This window comes from Mustela lutreola, chromosome 7, assembly GCF_030435805.1.
Source record: "Mustela lutreola isolate mMusLut2 chromosome 7, mMusLut2.pri, whole genome shotgun sequence".
Classification (NCBI taxonomy): Eukaryota; Metazoa; Chordata; class Mammalia; order Carnivora; family Mustelidae; genus Mustela; species Mustela lutreola.
This window is the reverse complement of record NC_081296.1, coordinates 125,503,511-125,529,939: the sequence shown is the minus strand read 5'-3', so window position 1 is coordinate 125,529,939 and position 26,429 is coordinate 125,503,511. Positions and strand designations below refer to the sequence as shown.

General features: G+C 46.1%; 1 protein-coding gene across 12 annotated transcripts in view; it reads right to left on the bottom strand.

Annotated features, from left to right (window-relative positions):
• The window catches only part of FOXN3 (forkhead box N3), a 398,912-nt gene that overhangs the window by 146,665 nt on the left and 225,818 nt on the right, over window positions 1-26,429 (bottom strand). The gene's annotated exons all lie outside the window — the stretch shown is intronic.

Below are 26,429 nucleotides of genomic sequence, written 5' to 3'. Positions count from 1 at the left end.
AAGGATGGACTCAAGAGACACTTCGAAGGCAAAATCAACCAGATTTGGTACCTGGATAAAGAGAAAAATCAAAGATGATTCTGAGGTTTCTGACTTTGGTTACTGGGTTGAAGGGGAAAAGCTGCCAAGACAGAAAAAGTCAAGAGGGAGAGCAGGTTTAGAAGGTGTGTCGGGACTTCCTCCCCCACCCAAGATCATCTCCAGGTCGGATGATCCCCTGCGAGAACCCTGGGCTCAGCACAGAGCACATTATGTTCATAGTTAGGACTGATTTCAGCGAAAGGACACCCAGTGCAATTAGCAGAGGGAAAAGGCACAAGGGATGACGTCCAGAGGACACCAGGCACAAGTTTCCAAGAGTCCTCCCCGAGGAGAGTCACATGGAACGTGCATCATTCCTCTGGCAACGGGTCATGACATTACACGGGCAGCGCTGCGTACGAGGGAGGCTTATTGGAGAGTCAGGCCCAGGATTTCCAGTGGGGACTGCTCCCGTAGGCACCCTCTGCCTGGCACATTCCAAAATTCCAGATTCTTCCACCAGTTTCATTGTTCACACAGTTCAGGCGCAGTGAACTACCAGTTCTGGGAATGGTGAGAAACCACTCCAAACCCAGATATCCAGACACCTGCTCAGGGCCAACCTTGCAAGCAGGACCTGCTAAGCAGGCTCTTAGCTCCCCCCTGCACAGAAGGACACTGGAGTGCCTCAGTTCTTAACAGCGGTGATGTTTTTTATCCAACGTGCAAACGTTTGAATTGTAGACATCAGAGCAATTCCTGAGTAATGTTCAGATTATCAAGCTTTGGCCAGCCCTTTTCTCAGATCTGAATACAACACCAAAAACAAACAGCAAACACAAATTACCAGGTAGGGCTAGCAGGATTCCGGGAGGCTTCTACTCCCCTTGCTGTACAATAAGAGAGTGAACTTCAACAGGATGACACTTTGCATTTCATTACTAAGTTAGGTAAACATTAGGTCTGCTGTAGAATCAAACACGATTAAAACTTTAATTCACTGAAACCCAGCTAAACCTCCATCTTCAAATAAAAAACACCTGCGGGCGCTGGGGAAGGGGAGGCTAGAGACGATGTCACCTTTTTTTTTTTTTTTTTAAGATTTTATTTATTTATTTGACAGACAGAGATCACAAGTAGGCAGAGAGGCAGGCAGAGAGAGAGGAGGAAGCAGGACCTCTGTTGAGCAGAAAGCCTGACGTGGGGCTCGATCCTAAAACCCTGGGATCACGACCTGAGCTGAAGGCAGAGGCTTTAACCCACTGAGCCACAGAGGCACCCTGACGGTGTCACTTTTAAGAGAGAGGGGCAAGAAGCTTCTATGGCAGATTTATTCAAAACAATCACTTCCTGTGACCCCTCAGGAGCGGGCACATACTTTACATGGACAGAAAGACAAACGGAAGACCGTAAAGAGCAAAATGCAACGTCCCCGACACGCAAGCGTTCGCTCAGCACATTCTTCCTTTTGGCAGCAAACCCCTCGGTGGGTTCAGAATCACTGTTTAACAAAAGGATGCCAAACACCAGGTTTGGTGGCATGTTTTGTAACTGGGTTTCCAAACTCCATGGGAGTGCAGGGTTCCGTAGTACGAAGGATCTCTAGATGTTTCCTGTAGGATCACCCATGCACAGACTATGCCCCTTGGCGAAGACGGACTGAATCTACCACCCTGTATGAGTGGGGTCTCAGACGACCCGACACCCTCCTGCATACCTCAGAAAGGGAGTTAATCCCCTGCTGTCTCGCCCAAATGGGACCCAGGCATCAGCAGCAAGGAGACAAATCCCTGTGGGTCTCCCTCAAACTCGGAAGAACAGGAAAGCCTGCTCTCCTCAGCCAAAAGCCACTTCATGTTAATGCTAGAGAAGGCAGGGAGGCCAACAGCGTGAGGAAGAGGAAGGATGCGAACAAAGATCTACAGACGACAGACACCTGCGCCCGGAGCCAAACACGGGACACCTCCAGGAAGCATCGGCATGAAAAAGACGGGAAAGCATGAACACAAGGGTTACGGCGGCTGCAAAACTCAACCAAACGGCACAGGGCAACAACGCTGGCTTGATTCTCACTCCGCTCCAGCCAGACCCTCAGGGTTTCACTGAAGGATCTTCAAGATGATAGGGAGCTGGGGTCAAGGGAAATGACCTTCCTTCTCGGGAGTTCCAAATGCAGTGCAGCCTTCCGCTCACATTACCCATCAACGTGACTGCGGCTCGCAGACACGCTGACCAAGGTAAGATGCTCTTTAAGCGGAGGCTGTCTTTGTATGCTCTTAGGTGTTCAATCTTGCTTGTTCACAGTACTTTTATGAGCTTTCCTCTTTCCATTCCTGTTTTTTTTTTTTCCTTCTTCCTTTATTTTTAACAAGAAGCCCAACAGCACACCTACAGATAGCAACTTCTGTTTAAGCATCTCAAGAGCCCAGGACACTGATCTACCACTCCAGCCCCTAAACTGGATTGTCTCGCTGCCTTGAAGAAAACTGGTAAATTACATCCTGAACGAGAAAGCAAGGAGCTTTTAGGATCTATAATCTCATTTCAAATCCTTTTACCCACTCCCTACTCTTTTGGCCCCAAGACTACAATCCTCTTTGGGTAATCTGAGGGCTAACGGGTGCCAGGGTGTAGCCGCCCCGTTCCACAACGCTATTCGCTGCTGGAAGGGGGGCAGCGTGCCAGGGTTCAGGGCCCCGTAATGGCTCTGTTCTTACATGGCAACTGTTAATAATTAGCAGGAAGCATTTTGTCTTTAAATCTCACAGCTTGAACAGTAAGACCACGTAGTGCCAAAGAAACACTTAAATCTAGAGAAGTAAGACTTGGTTCCAACACATTCTGCGCGGATCTACCTGTAGAATTAAATGGCCTTGCTCACCGTCCCGTACAGTTATTAGGTGCTTCCTTAGAGCAGGCTGCTCAGCCTGAAGGTGGGGTGAATGAACGGGAACAAGACGGAGAGGGTTCCTGCCCTCATAAAACCTAGAGTCTACAAAGTTCAAGAAGGATCACTCAGGCCAGCAAAGGGCGCATGCCAAGAAAGAAGCAAGAAAAAGACCACGTGCAAGACGAAAGCAGCTTCTCAGGTTAGAGAGTCACTGATTCATTCCCTGATTCATGCATTCATTGGTTTTTTCAAAAATATTAATCTAGTGCTATTACGGGCTGGGCACTGTTCTAGAACCAGAGGATACAGCAATGAACAAAACCAAGTCCCTGCTCTCAAGGGACACACATACAGATAAGTCCGTAATTCACAGGCGATGATGAGGACTGAGGAGGGAAATAAAGAGAGCAATGGGAACAGAGAACGATGGGGGGTGTGCGTGTGCACGCTGTTTTCGATGGAGCAGCTAGGGAAGGTGTCCTCGAGAAGGGGACATCTGAGAAAAGGCATGAAGAAGGAGACGAGCAGAAGCACGGACAGCAAGGACCAGAAGGGGCAAACACAATGGAAACTAGAGAGAGACCGTCCCTGGTAGCGAGCGATACTGGCCTGGGGGGATGCTGAGGCATGTGCACTTGGGAAGCGAACTAGAAGGGGTCCAACTGGCTCAGCCACTTATTAGCACTGTGACCTTGGGTCTGTTTAAGAGACACATCATAGGCTGCGTGTGGGCCCCTTTTAGCATGCTGCTTTTATGCCTCAGGTTCCTCATGCTGCCCCTGACAGCTCCCCAGACGGAGACCCTCAATGTTTTCCAACCTGCTGTCAACACGGTGTAGACGTGCGGGCATCTGCGAGCCACTCAAGACTTTAAAGGGGCAAAATGAAAAGTCTTCACCAAAACGAACACACAGATTTTCAGCTTTGGCTGGCTTCAGTACCCAAGCAAAACCCACATTAGCCAAAGCGATCTGACTGATGATGGCAGAGAAACTCTTGAAGTTTTGTTATGGTTTCAATTGTTTTAGCCAATCAGTCATTGGTTAAATTGTTTTAGCCAATCAGTCATTACAGAATAAAAATAAAAAATAAAAAAAAATACCTCCAGACAGGTGGGGGGCATATCTCTAACTTCGCTTAAAGAGAAAATGCTACTCATCCTTCTGAAATACTTCTCATTAGGCAAGGTGCTGGAATCATTAAGATAACCACAATCTGAACGTACCGATTTGGTTTGAAACATCTAAAAGGTGTGCGTGTGTGTGTGTATGTTGTGTGTGTGTGTGTGCGTGTACTCATACCCACACCTTTACCAGGTTAAGGCATGGTAGTAGGAAAAAAGAAAGTTAAAGTGTCATGAGTGGGAAGGGAAAAGGGGAGCAATCTCTTGGGGAGAAAGCATGGGAATACAGAAATTAACAATGTTCAGGAGGAGGACTTAGGAAAACAGCTTTTAATCCTGAGCTAAAAGCTTACATAATTTTCTCGGTTCATGTCTGAACCCTGAACCCCAGGAAGGCACCGAGACCCACAAGCATGGGTCCCCTGAAAACCACAGAGGACAGTTAAGAACCCGCAGCTCTGAGTGATCATCGGGTCGTGAGATGGAGCCCTCACGCCACGTGCTCATTGGGGAGTCTGCTTCAGAGTCTCTCCCTCTCCCCAACCCCCCTCTCCCTGCTTATGAACTTTCTCTCTCTAAAAATCTTTTTTTAAAAGCAGGTTCTTTTTTTAAAAAAGATTTTATTTTTATGTAATCTCTACCCCCAACATGGGACTCAACCTCACAATCCCAAGATCAAGAATCATGTGCTCTGATACAGCCAGCCAGGTGCCCCAAAAAGCAAGTTCTGACCCAGTGGATGTGAGGCAATGTCTGAGATTTTGCATTTCTCACAAGCTCCTGGGCAGAGCAGACCACCAGCCGTTGAGCCACAGGCTGGCCCTGGCGCCCAGCTTTTCGGTACACTTGTCGTTTGGCCAATGTGATCAGTTCATTCAAATGAAAATTAAATTAAGAGTTCAGCTCCTCCGTCAAACTGGCCACATCTCAAGTGCTTGGTAGCCACATTTGGCCAGTGGCTGTGTGTCAGACAGAGCAGAGAACGTTTTCCACTATCACAAGACGTTCTAAAGGACGGTGCTGCTCCCTGAGCTGTTCCCTCATTCACCCCAACACACACATACGCACACATGGACACACACAAGCACCACACCACACACACTCCCAAACAAGAGCACACTGCACACACACGCACACATGCACCCACACACAACCGCCACACCACACCACACACGTGCACGCACACACAGGCACCACACCACACAGGATGAGTCCTTTTTGCACACAGGCTTTGACTTCCAACTCTGCACCATATCAAAGGTTCCCTGAGGCACCAAGGAACTCGGGCTGCTGGGTCCTTTCTCTCATATTCCTCATTTTGCACAAGAGTATGAGGTAAACCATTCCACAAAGAGCCAACTGGAAAGTCACTATATCCATAGAAGGAACGTGCTGCTGGAAGGTAAAGGAACCGCAAATGGACCCAGTTACTGAGTATCTTTCCAGGAAGGACATTACCTACCATGTTCCTGAAGACCCACCAACCATTGCGGACAGCAGGTCTTCTGACTCAGCTTCACCAATGAGTGACCAGACGACAGCGGAGGTTTTGTTATGTCCCCCAGTGTCGCAGAGCTGGCGATGGTGGCAGACTGCTTTGGGCTAGGTATGTGTGAGTGCCGAGCTCACGCTCTGTCCTTGGGGGCTATGGAGACCACGCTGGGCATCACTTGTGATTCTCGAGGCCCAGGCCTCGCCCCTGCCCTGCCAAGTGAGATACGGTAGCTACAGCTCCTGAAGACAGGTGCGGAAGCATCACCCGAGAATGACAAAGAGCCCCATCCAAGACACTATGCATGGACAGCCAGAGAAGCTTTAATCCAGAAAACACTTGAATCAATGATCAAAAGCGAAACAAGCTATTTATCTTATGGATTCTCATTCAACAAGTATTTACTGAACACCTGTGTCAGGCACTGTGTGGGCCCTGGAGGTAAAAAACGAACAAGAGTCCTGCCTTCCCGTCATACACCTTCACTTACAGAAACGACCGAAGCAAACACCTTTCCTAAGCCAGCTCTTTAAATACTTAAACACTCAACAATGAGACATGAAGAAGGGGCATGTATATTTTCAATCTCATGAGCTGTCCAGAATTTTCATTTTGCTTCCTGCACTGCTCTGAGAAGGCCAATGGCCAAATCACAACTTCTTTTGGCTCAAAAAGATCCTTTCTCTTAAGTTACTTGAACACTTGCCCATTTCACAATCTACAAGCCTCCAACCGGCTGAGAAGTCACCACGAGTGGGACAGACCCTCACGGGCACACTAGACTTTAGTCAAAAGTCAGGAAATTTGTGAAAGCAGACTGATCTCTCTTGTTCCCACGACGCAGGCTCTGTCAAGAGAGCAAACATACAGGGCCATAACAATTAATTTAAAAGAAAGGGTCTAATTAAATTTTTATATTAGTGGGCATAATAGCCAGAAATAGTAAACACTGCTTAAAAAAAAAAAAAGACTCAGAACTATACAACAGCTAAAAGCTCCATAAGTTCTTCAGATAACCAGCGACCACTTTTCACTCTTGATGTGCCTACACACAGCTTCATCTTCCTCCTAACCCGCAGTAAGTGGCATAAAGTAAGAAGCCTAGAGAACTGTGAAATATTTAACCACGTACAATTCAGTCCAATTCTACAGCCATTTATTGAGTGCTTCCCAGCGCCTGACACTGTGATCCATGAACTCATTCCCCCGACGTTAACCAGATATCCAATACACATGCGTGCACACACCGCTGGACCAGGTCACGGGGTCTTTCCAGGTGGTTAAATACAATCACAGCTCTAGGAGATGATTACAATCTTGTAACAGAAATGGCACATGAACACACAGGACCATAGTATAAAGCAAGATCTGCCAAGTATCATCCAGGTGATTGAGGAAATTTATTTTTGGATGGGCAGTGAGAGATCACGTGATGGTTTTTTGATGAAGGTGAGATTTATCTGCAAGACCATCACCAAAATGTTAATAAGTAGGCTAAGTGTCTTGAAGAAAGCGAGAAATGCTCTGTATTTCTCTCTCCCATTATCACATAATACACATAGGACTATAGACCTTATCCCCGACTGGACATCCCTTGCCACGAGCTTGCCTACAGCCATCCCTGAGGTTATTAGCCCTGGTAACCTAGGGATGGAGCTTACAGGATCCAGAAGTGACAGATGTGAAGACAAGGTTTAAACCGGACAGCAAACTTACCTATAGCTTCAGGCGCAGAAGGAACGAATAAACACTACCTAACGAGTTTATGTAACTGTGAAGATAAACAGAAACATACAGGTGAAAGACACCTTACTTTCCAAAAAAAACTCTGGGGAAAGAAGCCCTCTAAAGATAATGGGTCTGTTTAGAAATAGTAGCTTTCTTATGAACCTTCGGAGCAAAACATCTGGTTCCATCTTTCAGACTGCTGGTCTACCCCTTAAATGGGGCCTTGAAGTGCTGCAAGGCTTCTGACCTTACCAGAGTTGTCCAAGTCTCCCTACCAAGCACAAATGAGCAGGAACGCATTTAAAAACTTTTACAATAAATCCTCCTTCAAAGACTGGCTAATCATGAGGTTCCTAGCACTAAAATGTATCATAATAGTATTTAATAATTATGATTGTTATGATAATAAACATAGACTGCTGGAGTCAGAAAAGGCCTCAGACATGATGTAAGCCATACATCACTTTACAAACCAGAAAGGTGAAGGGAGGTGGGTAAGTCCACACAGCTACTCAGGGCCAGGATCAACATTAAAAAAACAAAAAACAAAAAACAAAAAAACCCAAGTTTTCAGATTCCCAGAGCAGTGTTCCCCCAGACTGCATGCTCATACCTCCTCAAATAGACATTAATGGTGCTTGCTTCTTTATGGACATAGGAAGAGCTTCAAAATATGCAGGAAGGTTAAACCACTGCACTTTGTACAGGTGACAGAAAACAATCCTCATGTTACATTAGATTTATTTGTAAGTCTTTCTAACTAGAGTGTGACAGGAAACCTGGCCTTGTCATCCAAGTGTCCCAAGTGACTTGCCCAAAGCATGGCCCATGGGAGCTCCGGCAACACTGGGTGAATGAATAAAGAAACATCCAGTTACTCCAGCCTGGGGGACGAAAACGGACACTTTGCATTCTGGAAGATGGAATTTGGGAATCCATTTAGGGCTCTGCGACAAGTAAGGAAACCACAAAGAACCCATGGTCTCTCTCAAACAACTCTTTCTACTGTGGGAGGGGAGCTCCGCAGATGAAGTGACCATATCATGGCCACTTAACAAGATGAAGAGCAGGTTATCACCCTCCACTTAAGATGTGGGAGAGAGAGACACACAGCAATGAAATTAATTGCTTACATCATCCGGCCATGTGCCTGGCAGAGGCAGCAAAAGAGAACAGGCACACCCAGGTGCTCCTGATGCCGAGTTCATCAGTTATATAGCTTGCTGGTTCCTGTTCAGTTCATAACCAGGCAGGACCCCACTACAAGAGAGGTCCCAGACTCTCCCCGTAACGCAAATCTCCAGTAGACACTACACGTGAAATTCCAACACCCATCACAGAACAACCCCATTACACAGGTAACAGATTGGTTCTGACACCAGTGCCAGGGATTACTTTCTTCCAGGTGACGATTCCTTACACATACTTCAGAGATGGGATTTCTGTACTAACAGAGCAGGACTCCAACGAAAATCAACTCCAAGCCCTTTTCCATTATTTCCAGAGTAATACCTGACAAAGTCCTCAAGAGCTAAAACTCAGAACGCAGTGGAAGGCGCTTGGAGCCTGCCGCTGGCTCTCAGCCAGGGGTGACTCTGCAAACCGAGGGGACATTTTTGATCATCACAAGCTGGGGGCTGCGACTGGCATCTGATGGGTAGGGGCCAGGGTTGTTGCTGAACATCCTCCAATGCACAGGGCAGCCCCCCACAACAAAGAATTACCCAGCCCCAAATGTCAAGAGCGCCGAGGTAGAGACACCAGAGTTATACGTCCAACTCACAGGATCACAGTAGGAGTTTTGAGGTCATTATCATGATGTGTTGCCCCAGTTCACAGAAGACTCCACTAGCCCCGTTTCTGAAGCTCTCTCTTAGCTTCCAGTAAACCAAGTTAAACATCTTCACTGGTCAAGTGAGACGCATTTTCTCCCGGTTTCCTTTATTGTAGATGCCAGCTTGAGGCCCGCACAGACCGGCTGTTTGTCACTACCTGTGTGGGGACCGGACGCAAAAGGGGGCCTGCCTGACAGGCAGGAAGCCTCCAAAGTCCTTGAACAGAGCCGAGGGGAGGAGACTCCCATCTGTTGCCAATTTTATGGGCAGTAACTGCCTTGTGTTAAGAGTTTCAAAAACCTGGGGCACCCGGGTGGCTCAGTGGGTTGGGGCCTCTGCCTTCAGCTTGGGTCATGATCTCGGGGTCCTGGGATCAAGCCCCATGTCGGGCTCTCTGCTGTGCAGGGAGCCTGGCTTCCTCCTCTCTCTCTGCCTGCCTCTCTGCCTACTTGTGATCTCTGTTAAATAAATAAATAAAATCTTAAAAAAAAAAAAGTTTCAAAAACCTGTCGGCTCCAAGGAAGAAACACACACAACCATTCTCCACCTTCCAGCTGCCGCACGCATTTCTGGTTCACCCGGACCCTTGAGATTCTCACACCCAAACACGTGAATCAAGAGCAGAGAACAGAGACAGCAGGAATCACTACAACCAACTTGTGGGCAGTAGCACGGCACTTAAATTGCTATGTACTGTGAGCCTGGAGGTCTTGTGAAAAAAGAGGTAAAAGCAAAGCAAGAATAAGGCTATTTGCCTCTGGGTCAGGGCTAATGACCAACCGATGAAAGGGTGAAACCATGAAGAAAACCATGAAATATGCTTCTGCTTGACCTTCCAAAAAGTAAATTACTGGTTGACCCAAATGTTGCAGTTGGAACATCAGAGCTTTTAGCACAGGAAAGGTCATAGGCTAAGCGTGACTCGCTGCTGTGGAACACATCACCTATGGAAATACATGCCGTCGTCACTGGGCAGGCATTCTAGAATCGGGGTCCCATGCAGCCACACTCTGTGCCAGGGATTCCTAAGAGTGGGGAGCCCTCACTGTTTGCCCCAGAATCCTCAGCACCTGAACCCAGACCCACACACAGGAAGGTCCGGAGGAACCACCAGTGGTTAGAACATAAAGCAAGGTCAAGAAATGCTGTGTTGCTTTTTATCATCAATTATATTATTCTTTTGAGGCTCGGTTCTTTTAAACATTGTTGTGAGAAAACAGCCAGAAGATAAAAGTTGCCATTTTAACCATTTTTGGAGTGTGCAATTCAGCGGCCTTGAGTAGGTTCACAATGTTGTGAAGCCATCGGCATGGTCCGGCTCCCGAACTTATCATCATTCCAAAACAAAACTCTGCCCCCCATAAAACTGAGTCCTGGTGCTCCCTTCTCCTCCACCCCTGGCAACCTCTAATCTACTTCCTGTCTCTGTGAGTTTGCCTATTCAAAGGAAACCTCATCCAAGTGGACACACACAACACCTGTCCTTTTGTGTCCGACTTAACGCCACTGAGCGCAACGTCGAGGTCCAGCCATGTTGTAGCAGGTTTCAGAATTCCATTTCTTGTTAAAGCTGAATAGTATCCCATGGTACATACAAACTACATTTGGTTTATCACTTCATCTGCTCAAGAAATTTGCACTGTTTCCATCAATGCTTCTTTTTAAAAGGGATGATGTGTGGATTTGGCGGTGCCCCGGCATCGGCGGGAGAGGATAAGTGTAGACTTAGATTCTGTCCCTGACTCCCTCCATGATCCTGACAGCCATTTCAGTGCTTTCACTTATAAAATTGAGGAACTGTAATACTGGTGTTTTCCAAAAAAAATTTTAGTCATCATCTACAGTAATAAATAGAGTTCTCGATATGACTGAGAACACACAAATCCACATATATCACTGAAACAAAAGTTCACAAAATGACATTTACCTCCTATGTGCAAAGCCCTCTGGTATTTTCTATGCTATTCTATTATTTTTTGTTGAAAAAAAAGGGCGGGGTAGTTGCAACCCCTCAACTGATTTCACAACCCATTTCTGAGTGGTGACCCCCCTACTTTTCTAACACCCTTAATTTGAGTTACTTGTTCCCAAATTGATGTTCTTTGGACTACTTTGATAAGTGTATGCCCCACCCCCCCAAAGCATCTGTTTAATAAAGCATGGGAAACATCTGAATTAGCTTACCAAAAGTTACAATTTCCCAAAGTTCCACTTCCCAGACTTAATGACCATGGAAAACTTCACGTATAACTCAAAAGTGAACTCCTAGCATCTCTGGAAACCGTCCGCTGTAGTACCCAACTGGGGGACACTAACCTGGGGATTTTTGGTTATTTTCTGCTCCAACATTTTATGATATAGGACAGTAATTCTCAACATGATTTTCCTATTCATGCTACTGCGGGAGGTGAACATCCCCCACACCAACTACAGCTCCCAAGGCAGTAATTTTAAATACTACACCTGACGCTCCACAAATTTAAAAGAAAATAATCAACTTAATTTTTCGGAGAACTTTAATGTGCACAGCAAGTTGCGTGGAAAATGCCCCCAACACATCCAGCCTCCCACCACCATCAACATCCTGTATAATTTTTTAAAAGCTCCTCTAGCGATTCTGAATGCTGATACCCTACCCCTTATTCCCTTAATGCTGATCTGGAGATGTTGTTAAAAGCAAATTTTCCAAGATTAATTGCAAAACAGCTCAGTGGCATAGCACTTTAATTTTAGCTGATTCTCTCAAGTTGAGCATCATTCCTACACTTTTTTAGATTATTGAAAACATCCTCCCCAGTGGCATTTTGCCCCCAAGTCGTCCCTCCGACCTGGCACACACACACCAAAATGACCGGCAGTGTCACCCTACAACCGAAGTCTTGCCTTAGCAAATACGCACTTTCAGAGCCCTATTCAGATGCTATTTACAGCTTAGTTTGATGTACTTGTACACCCGAAATGGTCAGGTCTTTCAGAATAATCTTCATTGCTTATTCCTTAACAAAATAAAATTAATCCCGTGTCCTTAACCCATCTGATGACTTCAATGTCAAATAAAGGATGATAATTACATGCATTCATCTTATTTGACAAATATTTACCGAGCCCATACATATTAAAGGTTCAGGCCAGTGGTTGTTCATTTTTTTTTTTTTTTAAAGAACATGAACAAAATATACTGCTTTAAACACAATGACCAAAAAACAAAACAAAACCAAAAACAAACAAACAATAAAAACCAAACCCTCAAACCCAAAAGGTGGTTAGCTCCTGTCACATCTCCCCACACTCCTATTTTTTTTAATTACACATAAAAAAATGATTAGAAAGATAGTTGTATGACCAAGAAACAGTTTCTTAACTCTAGAGAACAAACTGATGGTTCCCAGAGGGGAGTGGGTGAGGGATGGGGAAACAGGGGACACAGCCTAAGGCGCACACTTGCTGTGAGGGGCCCTGAGTGACGTAAGTTAGTGCTCAGTCTCCATATTGGACACCCGAAACTGTTCTAACACTGTATGCTAACTATACTGGAATTAAAATTAAAAAGTTAATTAAAAAAAAAAAGATAGTTGTTTTGCCATTTATTTCCGAGGATGACTGTTTACGCAGGCCGGGAGGAAAAAGCAAAACAAAATCCCAATTACCTCTAAGAGCAGACCTCAAGGACAAGGCAAGTGCTAATAACGTGAACTCGGAATTTCTTTTTTCTTATTAAACAGCATAAATAATCTCCAAAATCATGAAGTGATCTCTAAATCCCAAGTTGTGGAGAAATGCTGGGTGATTCTCCCTGTCCTACATTTACCTATTTTGGTCTAAAACGGAAGCGATCCTCGCACACATGCGTGTGCAGACGATGTCCCATGGCCCTCTTGGGCACCTCTCTCCCCATCTCCCTCAACATGCCTTCCTCCATCCACACAGGTCAGAACCCTCTCGGTGTCCTCCCGACCCTTCGCCCACCCAGCCCACTGAGCTCCTTCCACACGCCTCTGCTCCCTCCTCTCTGGCCTCCGTTTCAGACCTTCATTTCCACTGGCTTGATCTACTGCAGCGGCTCCCTCCTGTTCTCGCCCCCATCCTTCCCGCCCTCTTTATAAAAACCTAAAATGCCATTCAGAAGGTGATATGCCATTTCTCCTTTCCCAGGCGCACCTCTTCAAAAATTAGACACCGGACAGTATCTCCATAGTAGACAGTGACCAGAAGATGCCGAATTAAGGCAGGAAGAGCTCAGTCTGCTGTTGGAATGACAAGAAGCTGGCTTGGGTCCCCACTCAGCCAGCATCAGGCCCAGGACACCTCACTTAGCACTAGTTCTCTTGAATGTAGGACAGTGAAAAATCAATCTCACTGGACCCTGCAAGGATTCAGACAGACTGCAAACATGGTGGCTGTGAGACCAGGCCTGCCACAGGGTAGGTGTTTAATGAATGCTTGGTGTTCTGCCTTTCAACTCCAGTCCGAAATCAAACCACAGCTCAGGGTTCAAAACAGGAGGGACTAACTGAATTGAAAATTCTTTATAATCCCATACCGCTAAAAAGCCGACATCCCTGGCCTGTTTCTTGTAAGTCTAGACTATTCGATGGAAATAGATTTTTTTTTTTTTTTTTTTTTTTTTTTTTTGGCTTTACTCTGCATCAAAGAGCTGTTTTACAGAAATCCAGGCTGGTTTTCCTCTAACTCTGACTTCAACAACTCTGATGACAGAACAGCCACATCTTAAGAGGGGAGGGCAAGAGGGGGCAGTGTTGGAAGGAGGCAACTTCAAAAGGATTCAATAAGAATAAAATTCCACTGGAGTTACCGCAGTTCCAAGCCTTCCTTTCTCTAGAACGAACGGTCCATTAAAGATCCGGAAGGAGGACCTGCTCGAGCAAGGGGTCCTGAGCTGGTCCCGCCACGGGGTGCGTCGCCGGCACAGCCCCCGCAGAAGCAAGGGTCTGCGGTGCCACGGACTTGTGAGTTCTGAACAGATCCGCAAGCACAAAGAACAAGATCTTCATCTTTTCGCAGGTGGGCAAGGCTACCATTTGGGTGAGGGGTGTACGTAGAACAGTGAGGTGTCCTGGTCGCGAGGCGAGGGGAAGATCTGTCTCAGGGAGGACCCGGGCTTTGTTCTCATCAAAAAGGAAAAGAATGTAGGGGGGGAAACTAATGAGTTACTGCCAAGAGATTTAAACACGGATTATGTATGAGCACAAAGGACTGTTGGGGCCCGCCTGTGGTGAAAACTTTTCCCATTAGGATGGGGGAAGGCAGAGCCCAAGCGCCTCCCCTTTCAAGGGCTCCATTCTGTAGGAAGTGTAGAGGAGGCGTCTTTTGGGGGGGGGGGGGGGATCATGAATGGGACAAAGCTGGAGCGGTTCCTGGCAGGCACCCACTTTAAGCACATTTGCATTTTCTATGGCAGCTGCAAAATATTTAGTCCTCTGACAATATTTAGTGCCTTAGAGTCAACAGCCTGGAATTTACCACCTTTCTATCCCAGAGTAGTGTGATGGCTCTCTTAGGCTTCAGGAATGACCTGGTCCCAATCCGCAGGCTTTGTGATGCCCAGAGGTACACCAGGGCCTCAGCAGACAGATGGGGAAGAAAACAGAAAGGCAGGAGCACCAACACTGCAAAATCCCTGAGGTATCTTAGGAGGGAAGGGCTATAGGACAGAGCTTCTCCTTCCCCATCCCTAGTAGGTCCCTTATCTTGTGCCGGTAAAGACGAGGAAGGTGGCCAATTATCCTGGCATCCCTGAGCAGTCGGAAGAAATATTTTGCACTATTTTATTTGGGCTCTGCTCTCTCAGAGAAATCATTAATAAATATCTTTTGAGTAACACCTGTACGCAGGGTTCTGTTTAGAGCACTGGGAGAACTCAAAGAGAGACCTGGTTTTCACAGATCCTCAATCTTGAAAAACTACAGAATACAAAATATAAAAAGGTATTTTACATTGTAAACCCATCTATACAAGGGCTGCACTGATATGCCGTTGGGCAAAAACAAGACTATACAATTACCAAAAGGAAAGTCTGGCGATGATGAGGAAGGAGAAACTACAATGCACTGCTTTTCTGGGGACCAGACACAAGTGACAGGCATTGGATACATCCTTTTACTTCATTTAATGCCCCAAGCAAGCACTCCTTTAAGGCAGGTACTGTGATGCCACAAAAGGAATGACAAGGTACATCTTTGGAGAGGCCAGCCAGGTAACTTGTCCAAGGTGGCACAGCTGGTGGGGAGCCCAGGCGAGGCTCGAAGCTGCATGTGTTTCTGAGACTTGCTGGGATTTGCTGGGAGCCCGCTTCCATGGTGGATGGTCAAGAGCTGGTGGTGGGCGGGGGGTAGGTTCCAGTCCTGGTCTGTATCAGCACACGTGGGGCTCTTGAGTCTGACTCCATCACGTGTCCACTCGTGCGTGGCAGAAGGACCTGCCCGAGGCACCAAGGCTCATCAAGCACAGGCCCCGAACAGAGCACCCTGCCTGACTTCTCGTCTACCAAAGGGGTGCGGGGAGGTGGGGGAGAGCTGGGGAAACCAGCACCACACTTGAGAAGCCTGGGATCTTCGCATCTTTCTCACTTTTCTGCTTCCCAGACTTCTCTTTTCCTCCTGAGGATGTCACAGCTGCTGCATCGGACAGTCTGCCCGCAGGACCAGCAGGGGCCCAGTCCTCTGCAGGTGCAGGGAGGCAGAGGGCGGGCCAGGACGCTGTGGGCCTGAGGAACTCACCAAGCCGGCCAGAACACCCTTCCTTTCGGTGAGTGACTCTGCTGGAAAGTTTATACAGGGTAAATCCTTCTATGTGCCTTGGTTTCTCTAGAAGCTGAAAAAGGGATGTACGTGTTCATTTCTAGCCCAAATGAATCCTGATTCAAAAACACTCTGTTGGGGTGCCTGGGTGGCTCAGTGGGTTAAGCCGCTGCCTTCGCCTCCGGTCGTGATCTCAGAGTCCTGGGATCGAGCCCTGCATCGGGCTCTCTGCTCGGCGGGGAGCCTGCTTCCTCCTCTCCCTCTGCCTGCCTCTCTGCCTGCTTGTGATCTCTCTCTGTCAAATAAGTAAATAAAATATTAAAAAACAAAAACAAAAAAAAAAAACAACTCTGTTTTCTGTATAGTTGCAAAAGAAGCCTGTCACCCCAGGCTCCACAGCGGCAGAAGGAAGGGGCTGCAGGAGAGAGGGAGGAGAAGGAAGGAGGTAGAAAAAACTGCTACAAGTTTCTTGTTGTTTTTCTTCTGAATGGGTTCCCCCCCCATTCACTTTTATTCCTGCCAGACCGGATGGGGAATGTGTGCTGGGGGGTGAACGCAAGTCTGTCATAGACCTATGGGTGGAATGAGCAGCTGCTTAGCAGATTCTGACCAAAACTTTCCATTCAAAAGCAGATAAATGCACAGCGAGCATGTCTCAACTTGGGACTACTGTGATTAAGCAACTCAATCTAGAAAGATAAGGATTAAGAAATGTGTCTAAATGGTTTATGGATGTTTTTTCCACATGACTTAAAAATCAGCAGGAGTTGGCAATTAACGAAATTTCTGATGCTTCTCACACTCCTTCTGCACCTTTCACGTAACATGGCAGGGTCTCAAGGATGGACTGACAAACAATGTGACATGGGCTTTACGTAAGAAAGACAAAAGGTTAAGAATGTGATCCGAGGCTCTGGCCACAAACATGTGATCCTACAGAACAAGGACAGCACTTTGGCTCCCGCGTGGAGATTTATACAAAGGGTGGGTGTCGCTCTCATTAATTCAGTGGATAAACAATAGGGGAAGGTCCGGATGATTTGATGGACAGCTTTTGGAAATGATCTTCTGCTTGGCAAAACACTGCAGTGATAATTTTATTCACACGGAAGGAAATGCAAAGAAGTGTCACTAAAACAAGGGAGGTAATTATAGGGCACGAATCAAAAAGCTGGATGACACAGAATAAAGAATAACTAAATTAGTCCCATCACGGGCTTGAAATCCGGATTTAACAATTTCAGGCGAAGATCTGACCTCTACTTTCTGAGTAAGAAGGCCAGGCACGTTTCCCCTAATGTCTTGTTTCCAACATAACAAACCCCATGCCACAGAATGGGGCTCCATCCGTGGACGGCCAGAGCAGCTCGACAGACTCAGAGACGGAACATCTCAGGAGCTGGAAGGGAGAACCTTACAACTCTCTAAGCAGTAACTCAATCTTTCCAAAGGATCTCGGCAACCAGTCCTCTAGTCTAGACTAGTATCCCCCGAGCAGCTCGTTCACCCATCCATCTAAACATCAGCTCACCAACCCAAACATTCATCCAGCTCCTGCTCTGTGCCCAGCACGGAGTTAGAGGCTCTTCTATTAGGAGAGCTTCTTTGAGCCTGAATCTTTCTTTCTACAACTTCGACCCGGCAGATCCAATCCCCGCAAGGGGAAGCTGAAGACCGCAGGCACGCTGACCTTCTGCAGGTGCTCGCCTCCAGATGATACACCCCCAGCTCCTCCTGCTTCCCAGCCAGCCTCACTGCTTTCCACCTCATCTCAAAGTGCCCTCCCAACTGGACAGAAACTCTCCAGTGAGGTCTGATCCACACTGCAGGTGGGAATTACTGGCCATCACATCATTTGTTCAAACACTCATCTTTTATTATTAACACTACCTAAGACTACCTACAGAACCCTTGTGACCAACCCGACTCACTGCTGACATACCAACAGTAAACTACTCCTTCCCCCATTCTTGCTTCCTCAAATCTTTTATGAGTGATGGATTCCACTATTGCTAAGCCTAATTATATTACACCTCTCTGTTTAACCCCCCTCCTTTTTTAATCTATAAAATCCAGAAGTTTCTAGCTGTAATGGGAAGATGAAGAAGTTTATACACAGAGCACTGGTGGGTTTTCCTTTTCTATTGTGATGAAGAATTTGCCAATTTTACACGGCTGCAGAACAAAGAATGTGCTGCCTGTTGTTCCACACTGTTCATCATTGATTTCAGGCATTTTTGACAGTTCTTTCATATTTCGAACACAGAGATCAATTTCTCCCCCTCTGGGAAGGTGAGGAGTTTGACAAACATGCACAAAGCAGGTCAGCCCCACTTTACGGGAACGGCCTGGCGACTGCGAAGATGCTCTGATCAGGAATCCGCTCCACCCTCCGGTCCGCCCGTCCTCTGCTGGCTCTTCAGAACAGCAAATGAACAGGAAGAGAATCGAGCAAAGACCCCAGACTCCTGGTGGGTCCAACGACACCCTGACCTTCTAAAGGGGAATGAGGGACAGAGAACCTCTTCGTTTTCCATCATCTCAGGGGTCAGGTGGACAGAAATGTATCAGCAGGATCTTAAGAGCTCCTAACACTTCTGCTACTGGAATGCAAACCAGGGACTGAAGGCACCCAAGAGATCTGAGGACCAGTGAGTCTGTGTGGCTCTCCCGGCCATGAGCTTTACTCAGCACCTGAGTAAAATGGAGGTCATCAGCCCTGATGACTCAACATTCAACTTTTAAAGTGCTTTGAAAACAGAGTGACGTTGGGTGACTGGGCACAATACTCAATACGCCTAGTCCTTAAGTGCTCAAAGATACCAGGGGATGTTTTCCATCAAAATAAAATAATGTAAGACTGAACCAGAAGTGTACAAAGAACAGCATAATGAAGGCAAAAAGCTGAGATTTAAAATACCCTGTATGGGGCGCCTGGGTGGCTCAGTAGGTTAAAGCCTTTGCCTTCGGCTCAGGTTATGATCCCAGAGTCCTGGGATCGAGCCCCACATCGGGCTCTGCTCAGCGGGGAGCCTGCTTCCTCCTCTATCTCTGCCTACTTGTGATCTCTGTCTGTCAAGTAAATAAATAAAATCTTTAAAAAATAAATAAAATAAAATAAAGTAAAGTAAAAATACCCTGTGACCAACTCAGAAAATATAATGGAAGTCAAAAGATAGCATGATTTGATTTGCAAATAAAGTTACAACCAACTAATAGATTTTTAAAGTTCACACTGTAAATAAGCACTTTTTTCTTAACATGCAAGAGTGAAACCCTACAATCTTAAGCCTTTTCTCATCCCTGTCTTGCCAATTTTTTAACAAAATAAACTTTGTATTTGGAAGTACCACCATTAGAAAACCTTGTCATTCAATCCAATAGCTATGCTACCACATTAATTCAGCATATCCTTCTACATATGAAGCACAACAAACCTTCATATCGATTTTTTGTAACTGAGTATTTTTTAAGAGATTACTCTAAGCAGAAAGTTGAAATTTAGGCATATTCTCTCAAAATACATCACACCCCACTCACCCTTTTAAACATACACAGATAAACGTACCAAATATGAGAATTTAAAAAACTATTTACGGTTTCCGTCAACTATACTGCTTACAAGTAAATATTAGAAATGCAATTATGATGCAACTCGTCTAAATCCTCACATTCATTTTTCATGCTTGGCCGAATTAAAACTTGCAATGACATGACAGTCTAACAATTAAACTCCTTTAGTGCAAGTTAAAACTGATCTTATTGTGGTTTTACAGTTCTTCTGCCAACGATTAAATGCACGCCACTCTGAACGACTGGAAAGAAAGATGTCTTATAAGTCAAAAAATTACTGGATGCTATCCAAGCAATGAATAAGCTCTTCCTTGCTGTGTGCAAATTCAGCATTTTGGTGGGGGAATTAACACAGTTATGTTAACAAGCTTAAGATTCTAAGGATTTTCTAATCTTCTAATTGTCTAAAAGGATGAGCTCCCCAAACACCTCCCCTTCCCACCTCCTCCCAACACAATCCCCCATCCGCCATGACCAGTTCACTCCCATAGCCAAAGCGTTCCCACCTGGTGAGGAATCACTGATAATTTCATTAATCTGAATATATACTGACCACTCTGTACAATTTCTCTGCCACGTAGGCACTTAAAAAAAAAATCATAAAGAACAAGCTTAAAGCACATGAAGAGGGCAGGACTGCTGAGTCAGCATGAAAATCAGCCATTTTCATTAAGGCCCTCAATATCAAAAGGCCAAAATCTTTGGAGAGGCCATTAATGTATTTTTCGTGGTTCATTAAATGGCTGTGAAGAGGCAAAAAGAAACATAAAGAGCTAAATGACAAGTCTGAAATGTCCAGGATTTTATTTTTATTTGGGCCCAGAGTAGAGCCCAGCATGCGGCTTGAACTCACAAACCTGAAATCAAGACCAGAGCTGAAATCAAGAGTCAGATGTTTAACGGACTAAGTCAACCAGTACCCGCCCAATCTGCCTTCCGCCCCCTGACTCTGCCCAGGACATTTTTTTTTTTTTTAAAGAAAAAAAGGGTGAGAGCAATAGACACTATAATGTTTTGAATCTGCAAACTTTAGATAAAGTCATCCAAAAAATAATTCTTTAAATTTACAACATCAAAATCTTGTGGATTTTTCTAACTTTATACATGTTTGGTCACAATATACAAAATACAAAATACACTGTGATTATTCTTAGAGTGGAGACTTTTTTAAAAAGATTTTTTCTTTATTTATTTAACAGAGAGAAAGAGATCACAAGTAGGCAGAGAGGCAGGCAGAGAGAGAGAGAGGAGGAAGCAGGCTCCCCACTGAGCAGAAAGCCCGATGTGGGGCTCGATGCCAGGACCAGGCTCGATCATGACCTGAGTCAAAGGCAGAGGCTTAACCCACTGAGCTACCTAGGCGGCCTAGAGTGGAGATATTTAAAAGACAAATGGAAGGTAGGGTATGGAACAAAAGTCCCCTGGCTCAGGACTCATTAGCTCCCCACCATGGGCCAGACTATCACACAGACCAGAGGCATACAAGATGCTGAGATATCCTTGCACATACCACGGAATCAAGAAACTACACTGGCTCTGTTTCCTAAAGGCATTTCACTTTATTAAATTTCCCTTCTCGGGAAGCCGGGGTGGTGCAGTCAGCTAAGCCTCCAACTCTTGGTTTCAACTCAGGTCGTGATTTCACGGTCGTGAGACTAAGCCCTGCGTCAGGCTCCATGCTCAGCATAGCGTCTGCTTGGGACTCTCTCCCTTTAGGGCCCCTCCCCACAGTGTACCCTCATTCTCTAAAATAAATAAATTAATCTTTAAAAAAAAAACTCTTTTCTCTGAAAACTGATCATCCAGGAAACTCTCTATAAACCATACTTATTAATTATAAAACCTGTACCCACCTACGGTGAGAGACAATTAAAATGTTTCTTCTATAAACTGATTTTGGATTGGTTCCTATGTAAGAGAAGGTATTACGTAAGACCCAGCCACAGACATACTTTTATAAAAGAATCTCTTGTCACAAACACAGTGGGCAGCCGCTGTTTACAAGGGCACTAATCTAATTGCAAAGTTTAAATGTCCCCACTATAAAATATCAAAATCATAAAAGCTGGGGTCTCCCACTGGGAAAATGTTTTATTTAGCCACTAGACATGGAAGAAGGTTCGAAAATGAGAATTTCCTAAAAAGTTGGTGGGAGTATAGATTGGAACAGAGTGTAAAATTGGAAGACAATCTGGCAATATCTCTAGCAAAAGCATTAAAATATGCATGAAATATGCATCTCCTTTAACAAGAAATTCCATGTGCAGGAAGGAGGGGTGTATGCAAGCTAGCCATTAAAATAGACAATAGGACTTTTCTGAAAGCCTGTGGGGAAGAAACCCAAAACTACCATCCCTCCCTTCTCCTCCCAGGCCCGGAGTCTGAAGGCCACACCGAATGACGTGGAGGAGTCTTCAAGGAGGTCAATTTTGCGTGATCAGCGGAGTTCCCTGGGCTTGGTCCTGGGGACCTTACAAAGCAAAGTTGGGTGCCATTTCATAACAGTAAAGTTCTGAGAACTGTAATATCTGATTAAGAGGCATGTCCACTTGCGTGGCTCCTCTGACCCTATAGAAAACGGAGGTAAAAGCTAGAGCTCCCAATGAGCAGCCCTCCAGATGTAGCATCATGAAGACAGAGACCTAAAGTAGGTCAGGCAAGCGCTCAGCACTGCGGTGAGCTGACTTTTCATTAGACCAAAAATGACCTGGATATTTAAAACTGATCAACTCAACTAGCCTGTGTGCTGGGGGCTGCTTTTTCTTCAACGGCGAAATTACAAAGACAGCACAGAGTTCCCGGACACCCCTCACTCAGTTTCCCCGATGTTAAGAGCTTACGTGATCTGGGAACATTCATCACAACTAAGGAACCAACTCTGGTACGTGACCATCAACCAACGTGTGCGGCTTATTCAGATTCCACTAGTTTTTCCCTTGTGTCCTTTGGGTTCCAGGAACGCATCCAGGATATGGTGCTACCATTCAGTCCCCGGCGTCTCCCTAGCCTCCTCAGGTCTATGGCAGTTTTCCAGATTTTCCTTGCCCCCGATGACCTTGACAGCTTTGAAGAGCACCAGTCAGGGATTTTGGAGAGTGCCCACCCCACCCCTGCCTGGGAGACAGAACTATCGCCTGATGTTTTTCCTGTGATCCGGCACGGGTTATGGACTTGGGGGCCAGTCGGGGGGAAACCACAGAGGTGAACTGTCAGGTTCATGACATCCTATCAAAGGTGCCTGCTGGCAACCTCTAATCACGGAAGTTAGCTTTGAGCACCTGGCCAAGGTGAGGGGTGCCAGGTTTTCCCACTATGAACCTCCTCTTCTGCTCCCTTCCATGCTCACTCGGTGGAATCAAGTCATTCAATGCAGCCACTCCGGGTGGGGAGTTAAGCTCCAAATCCTGGAGGGGATGATTATCTCCCAAAATTGTCCGGAATTCTTTCCAATGGGAGATTCGTCTCTACACCCATTTACTAATTCTATCATTTATTTACACCGGTGTGGACTCACAGAATCATACTTTACGTTTTGGGTTATAACTCAACACTGTTATTTATTTTGCTCCTCAAACTGTTCCAGTTTTGGCCACTGGGAACAATTTCAGGTCAGCTCTTGTGTCTCTTTGTCATACCCGAGTGTTTTGTTTTCTGAGTATCTCCTTACCTTCCACTTCTCCCTATTTTTCCACCAAAATGCCTTACTAAGAAACGGGCCGCCCATCATGGGTGCAATTCTTTCTGTCCCCTCCCACCAAAACTCCTGGCCACCAGTATCTTGGAATGTGAAGTCACTGGCAGTGTAATTCGTTAAAATGAGATCCCACTGGAGGAAGGCAGGCCCCTCTGCCGCTAAGACCAGTGTCCTTATACAAAGGGGAAATCCGGCACCAGGAAAGCATCAGGGGAAGATGACGGCAGGGACCGAGGTTCTACAACCCAAGGAATGCCAGAGAATGCCAGCGACCATCGGACACTAGGCCTGGCACTGATTTTCCCTCAGCCTCAGAAGGAGGCAATCCTGCTGACTTCCGACATCCAAAAGTGTGAGAAAATAAACTTCTCCTAAGCCATTCAGTTCTGGGGTGCTGGGGTGGCTCAGTCAGCAAAGCATCTGCCTTCAGCTCAGGTCATGATCCCGAGGTCTTGGGATCGAGCCCCCACACCAGGCTCCCTGCTTAGCGGGGAGTCTGCTTCTCCCTCTCCCTCTGCTCCTCCTCCTGCTCCTGCTCTCTCTCTCTCTCTCTCTCTCTCTCTAAAAAAAAAAAAAAAACCAAAAAATAAAAAACCTTAAAAAGTAACTTTTTAAATTATATATAAAAAAAAAAAGTCACTCGGTTCTTACTCTGTTATAGCTAATGTCACTGAGCTCTGCATTTCCATCAAAAACAATTCACAGTTGGGGTGTCAAAAGAGGCAGGTACAGAGGAACAGCCTAATACACATCCAGAAGGGTACACTGGAACAGGAGGCCTGAGTCCACGAGCTACAATGTTCAGCACTGTATCTGGCCCTGAACAACGTCTGGGGCAGTGTTGTTGGATACCTCATTGTCCCTGCAGTGCTCAGGCACCCGCAGCTCGATGTGGAGCTACTCGCCAGGCACACCTGCAAGCACGAGCAATAACCACCCACCCGGAACAATCCACATCACGCTAAGTAAGCACCAGCCCCGCCAACGCCAAGCACTTCCCAGGTGTCCCACTCCGATGACGAGTGATTCCCCACCTCAAAGAGGACCTGCTAGATACTGTCAAGTCGGCATTTCTGGTCCTTGCTTAATGACGTGCTTTGTCCCACATCCATCCTCCCCAAGTCCCATCAACAAGTGGCCCCGGGGCTTGGACCTGAACCAGATACCACGTCACTGTAAGCTATCCAAATACTGTATGGTCATCCACTCACTAGGACCCTAAACACACACACCAGACGACCCTGGAGCAAAACCTGAGCTCCGAGACGAAGGGACAGCCGTCCCCAGGACATAGAAATGACTTGTCCCCAGACTGAAGACACGGAAGCAGCAGGCTAGCTAGAATCTGATCCGTCGTCTCACACCACATCCAGTGACCTTTACGGAGGTGAAATCTGAGTGCCCCCAGGGGTAGATGCAGAAACTTTTTTTTTCTTCTGTCACCTGGGAGAAGAGGAACTGGAGGTGACAGAGCAGGATCTGAAGTCGTCCATTGGAAATTACTTTCATCACACAAGCTCTGGTTTGCATTTTTATGCCAATGTTAAAAAATCAAATGAAGTCATTAAGCTTAGGCCAGCTCGGAAAGCCTCTGCCTGAGTATGCAACTCCCAGAGCTCTGCCATAATCCTTCAAATTATTAAATAATTACTGTGTTTCCCATGGGGTCGCATTTGGCAACAAAGTACTGTCTAAATGAACCAATGATAGGACCCAGTGAATAACACTTATGTTCTTAACTTCCTAGGAACAAAAGGCTAAGAAATACTTCTAAGATACAAACTGGGGAGGAGAGTGAGGGCTTTCTGTGGGGTCTGGAGGATGGGGGAATGGAGAATGACTAAGAAACCGGAGAATCTGGGGGAAAATCCCAATAATGAGTGTCGCCTTCCCCACCAATGTTGGAGACCGGCAATTCTCCCACCCCAGTTCCCTTCCATATCAGGAGGAGCTACAGCCACAAGAAGAAAACCAAGCATATGGCTCTGTCCTTCCGGACATTTCTACGATGTTGGCTGGCTTGCTCTGGAAAATCCCACTTCATCTCCTACAGCTATATGACCTCAAGTTGTCATTTCCAATAGAGTATGCTTGCGCTGATTTTTATGAACACAGACAAAAGCTGCTACAACCTTTTTTTTTCCTCCCCCAAATCTTTCAAACCAACTGTAGTTGCTATGTAGGGTTATTTGTTTCTAAGGCAACAGCGTATATCTAAGTACTAATGGCCTGTCCTTTTGCCAGGCAACAAACAGCCTTGTGATGCAACTGCACCTGTCTCGGCTACGCGTTGCTATGGAGATGCTCCAGTTGCTATGGCTACCATCACGCTAATCGCCTAGCAAAGGCAGACATACAGCAGTCTTCTCCGAGAGCCCAGCTGTTCTTGCGCGTCTCCTGCAGAAGACTGATTGTCTAGGGCCTGTGACGGAATGCTTCTCAACCAAGACGCACAAGAACTTCATTAATGTGCTTGCAGAAGATCACTTTGTGCTCCCCTCTGCACAGCAAATGCCAGACAAGGGAAAGAATGTGCAAAGAAGTGGACCATAAAACTACTGAAACCTACGAACCCATGCCATCCCTCACTCACAGAAACGCGTAGCCCAAGGATAAGGTCTCTCAACTGGGTGCTTATGATAGAAACACGTTCTTACATTAAAAAAATATATATATATTATTTTCCAGGAGGGAGGAATATATTTCCAACCCTAGTGCTATGGGCGATAAAATCAATTTTAAGATTTGTATCTGTGTTAATACCGTGGCTACTTTTTGTCGACACTAACATTAACACCTCCTTTCTATTTATTTATTTATTTGTTTGTTTATTTATTTATTTTTTAAGGGACAAGCTTCCCACTCTCTCCTCCAATTACATCTTTATAAAAATGACACCCGTGACCTCACTGTCTCGACACAAATGGGCATGTGGGGGGGAATGAAAGCTTCCATTGTCCTCTGCTGTTCTCCTTGAGGAGGCAAACACCAAGTAACCACAACAAAATGATCGCTGTGGAGCAGCGTCCACATGGAGACCAGGAATGACAACAGCCGAGTGAGTCCTTGGGTGAACACCTGTAAGACACCCGCAGTCAGAGGCTGGGATGAGGGAAGCGCTTACCTGACTCATCCCTGTACTTCTGTCCCAACAAACTGTGACACACGGAGATGTTAAAGCTGTCACCTTTTCTGGGTAAATGTTTCTACCCAGGAAGACAGTATTTCGCCCACTGGGAAGCCTTCTGAGCACGTTCCTCTGCAGCAGCAAGAAGCGGTAAGCTTTGCGGGAAACACGACACTGCGTACGCCGCC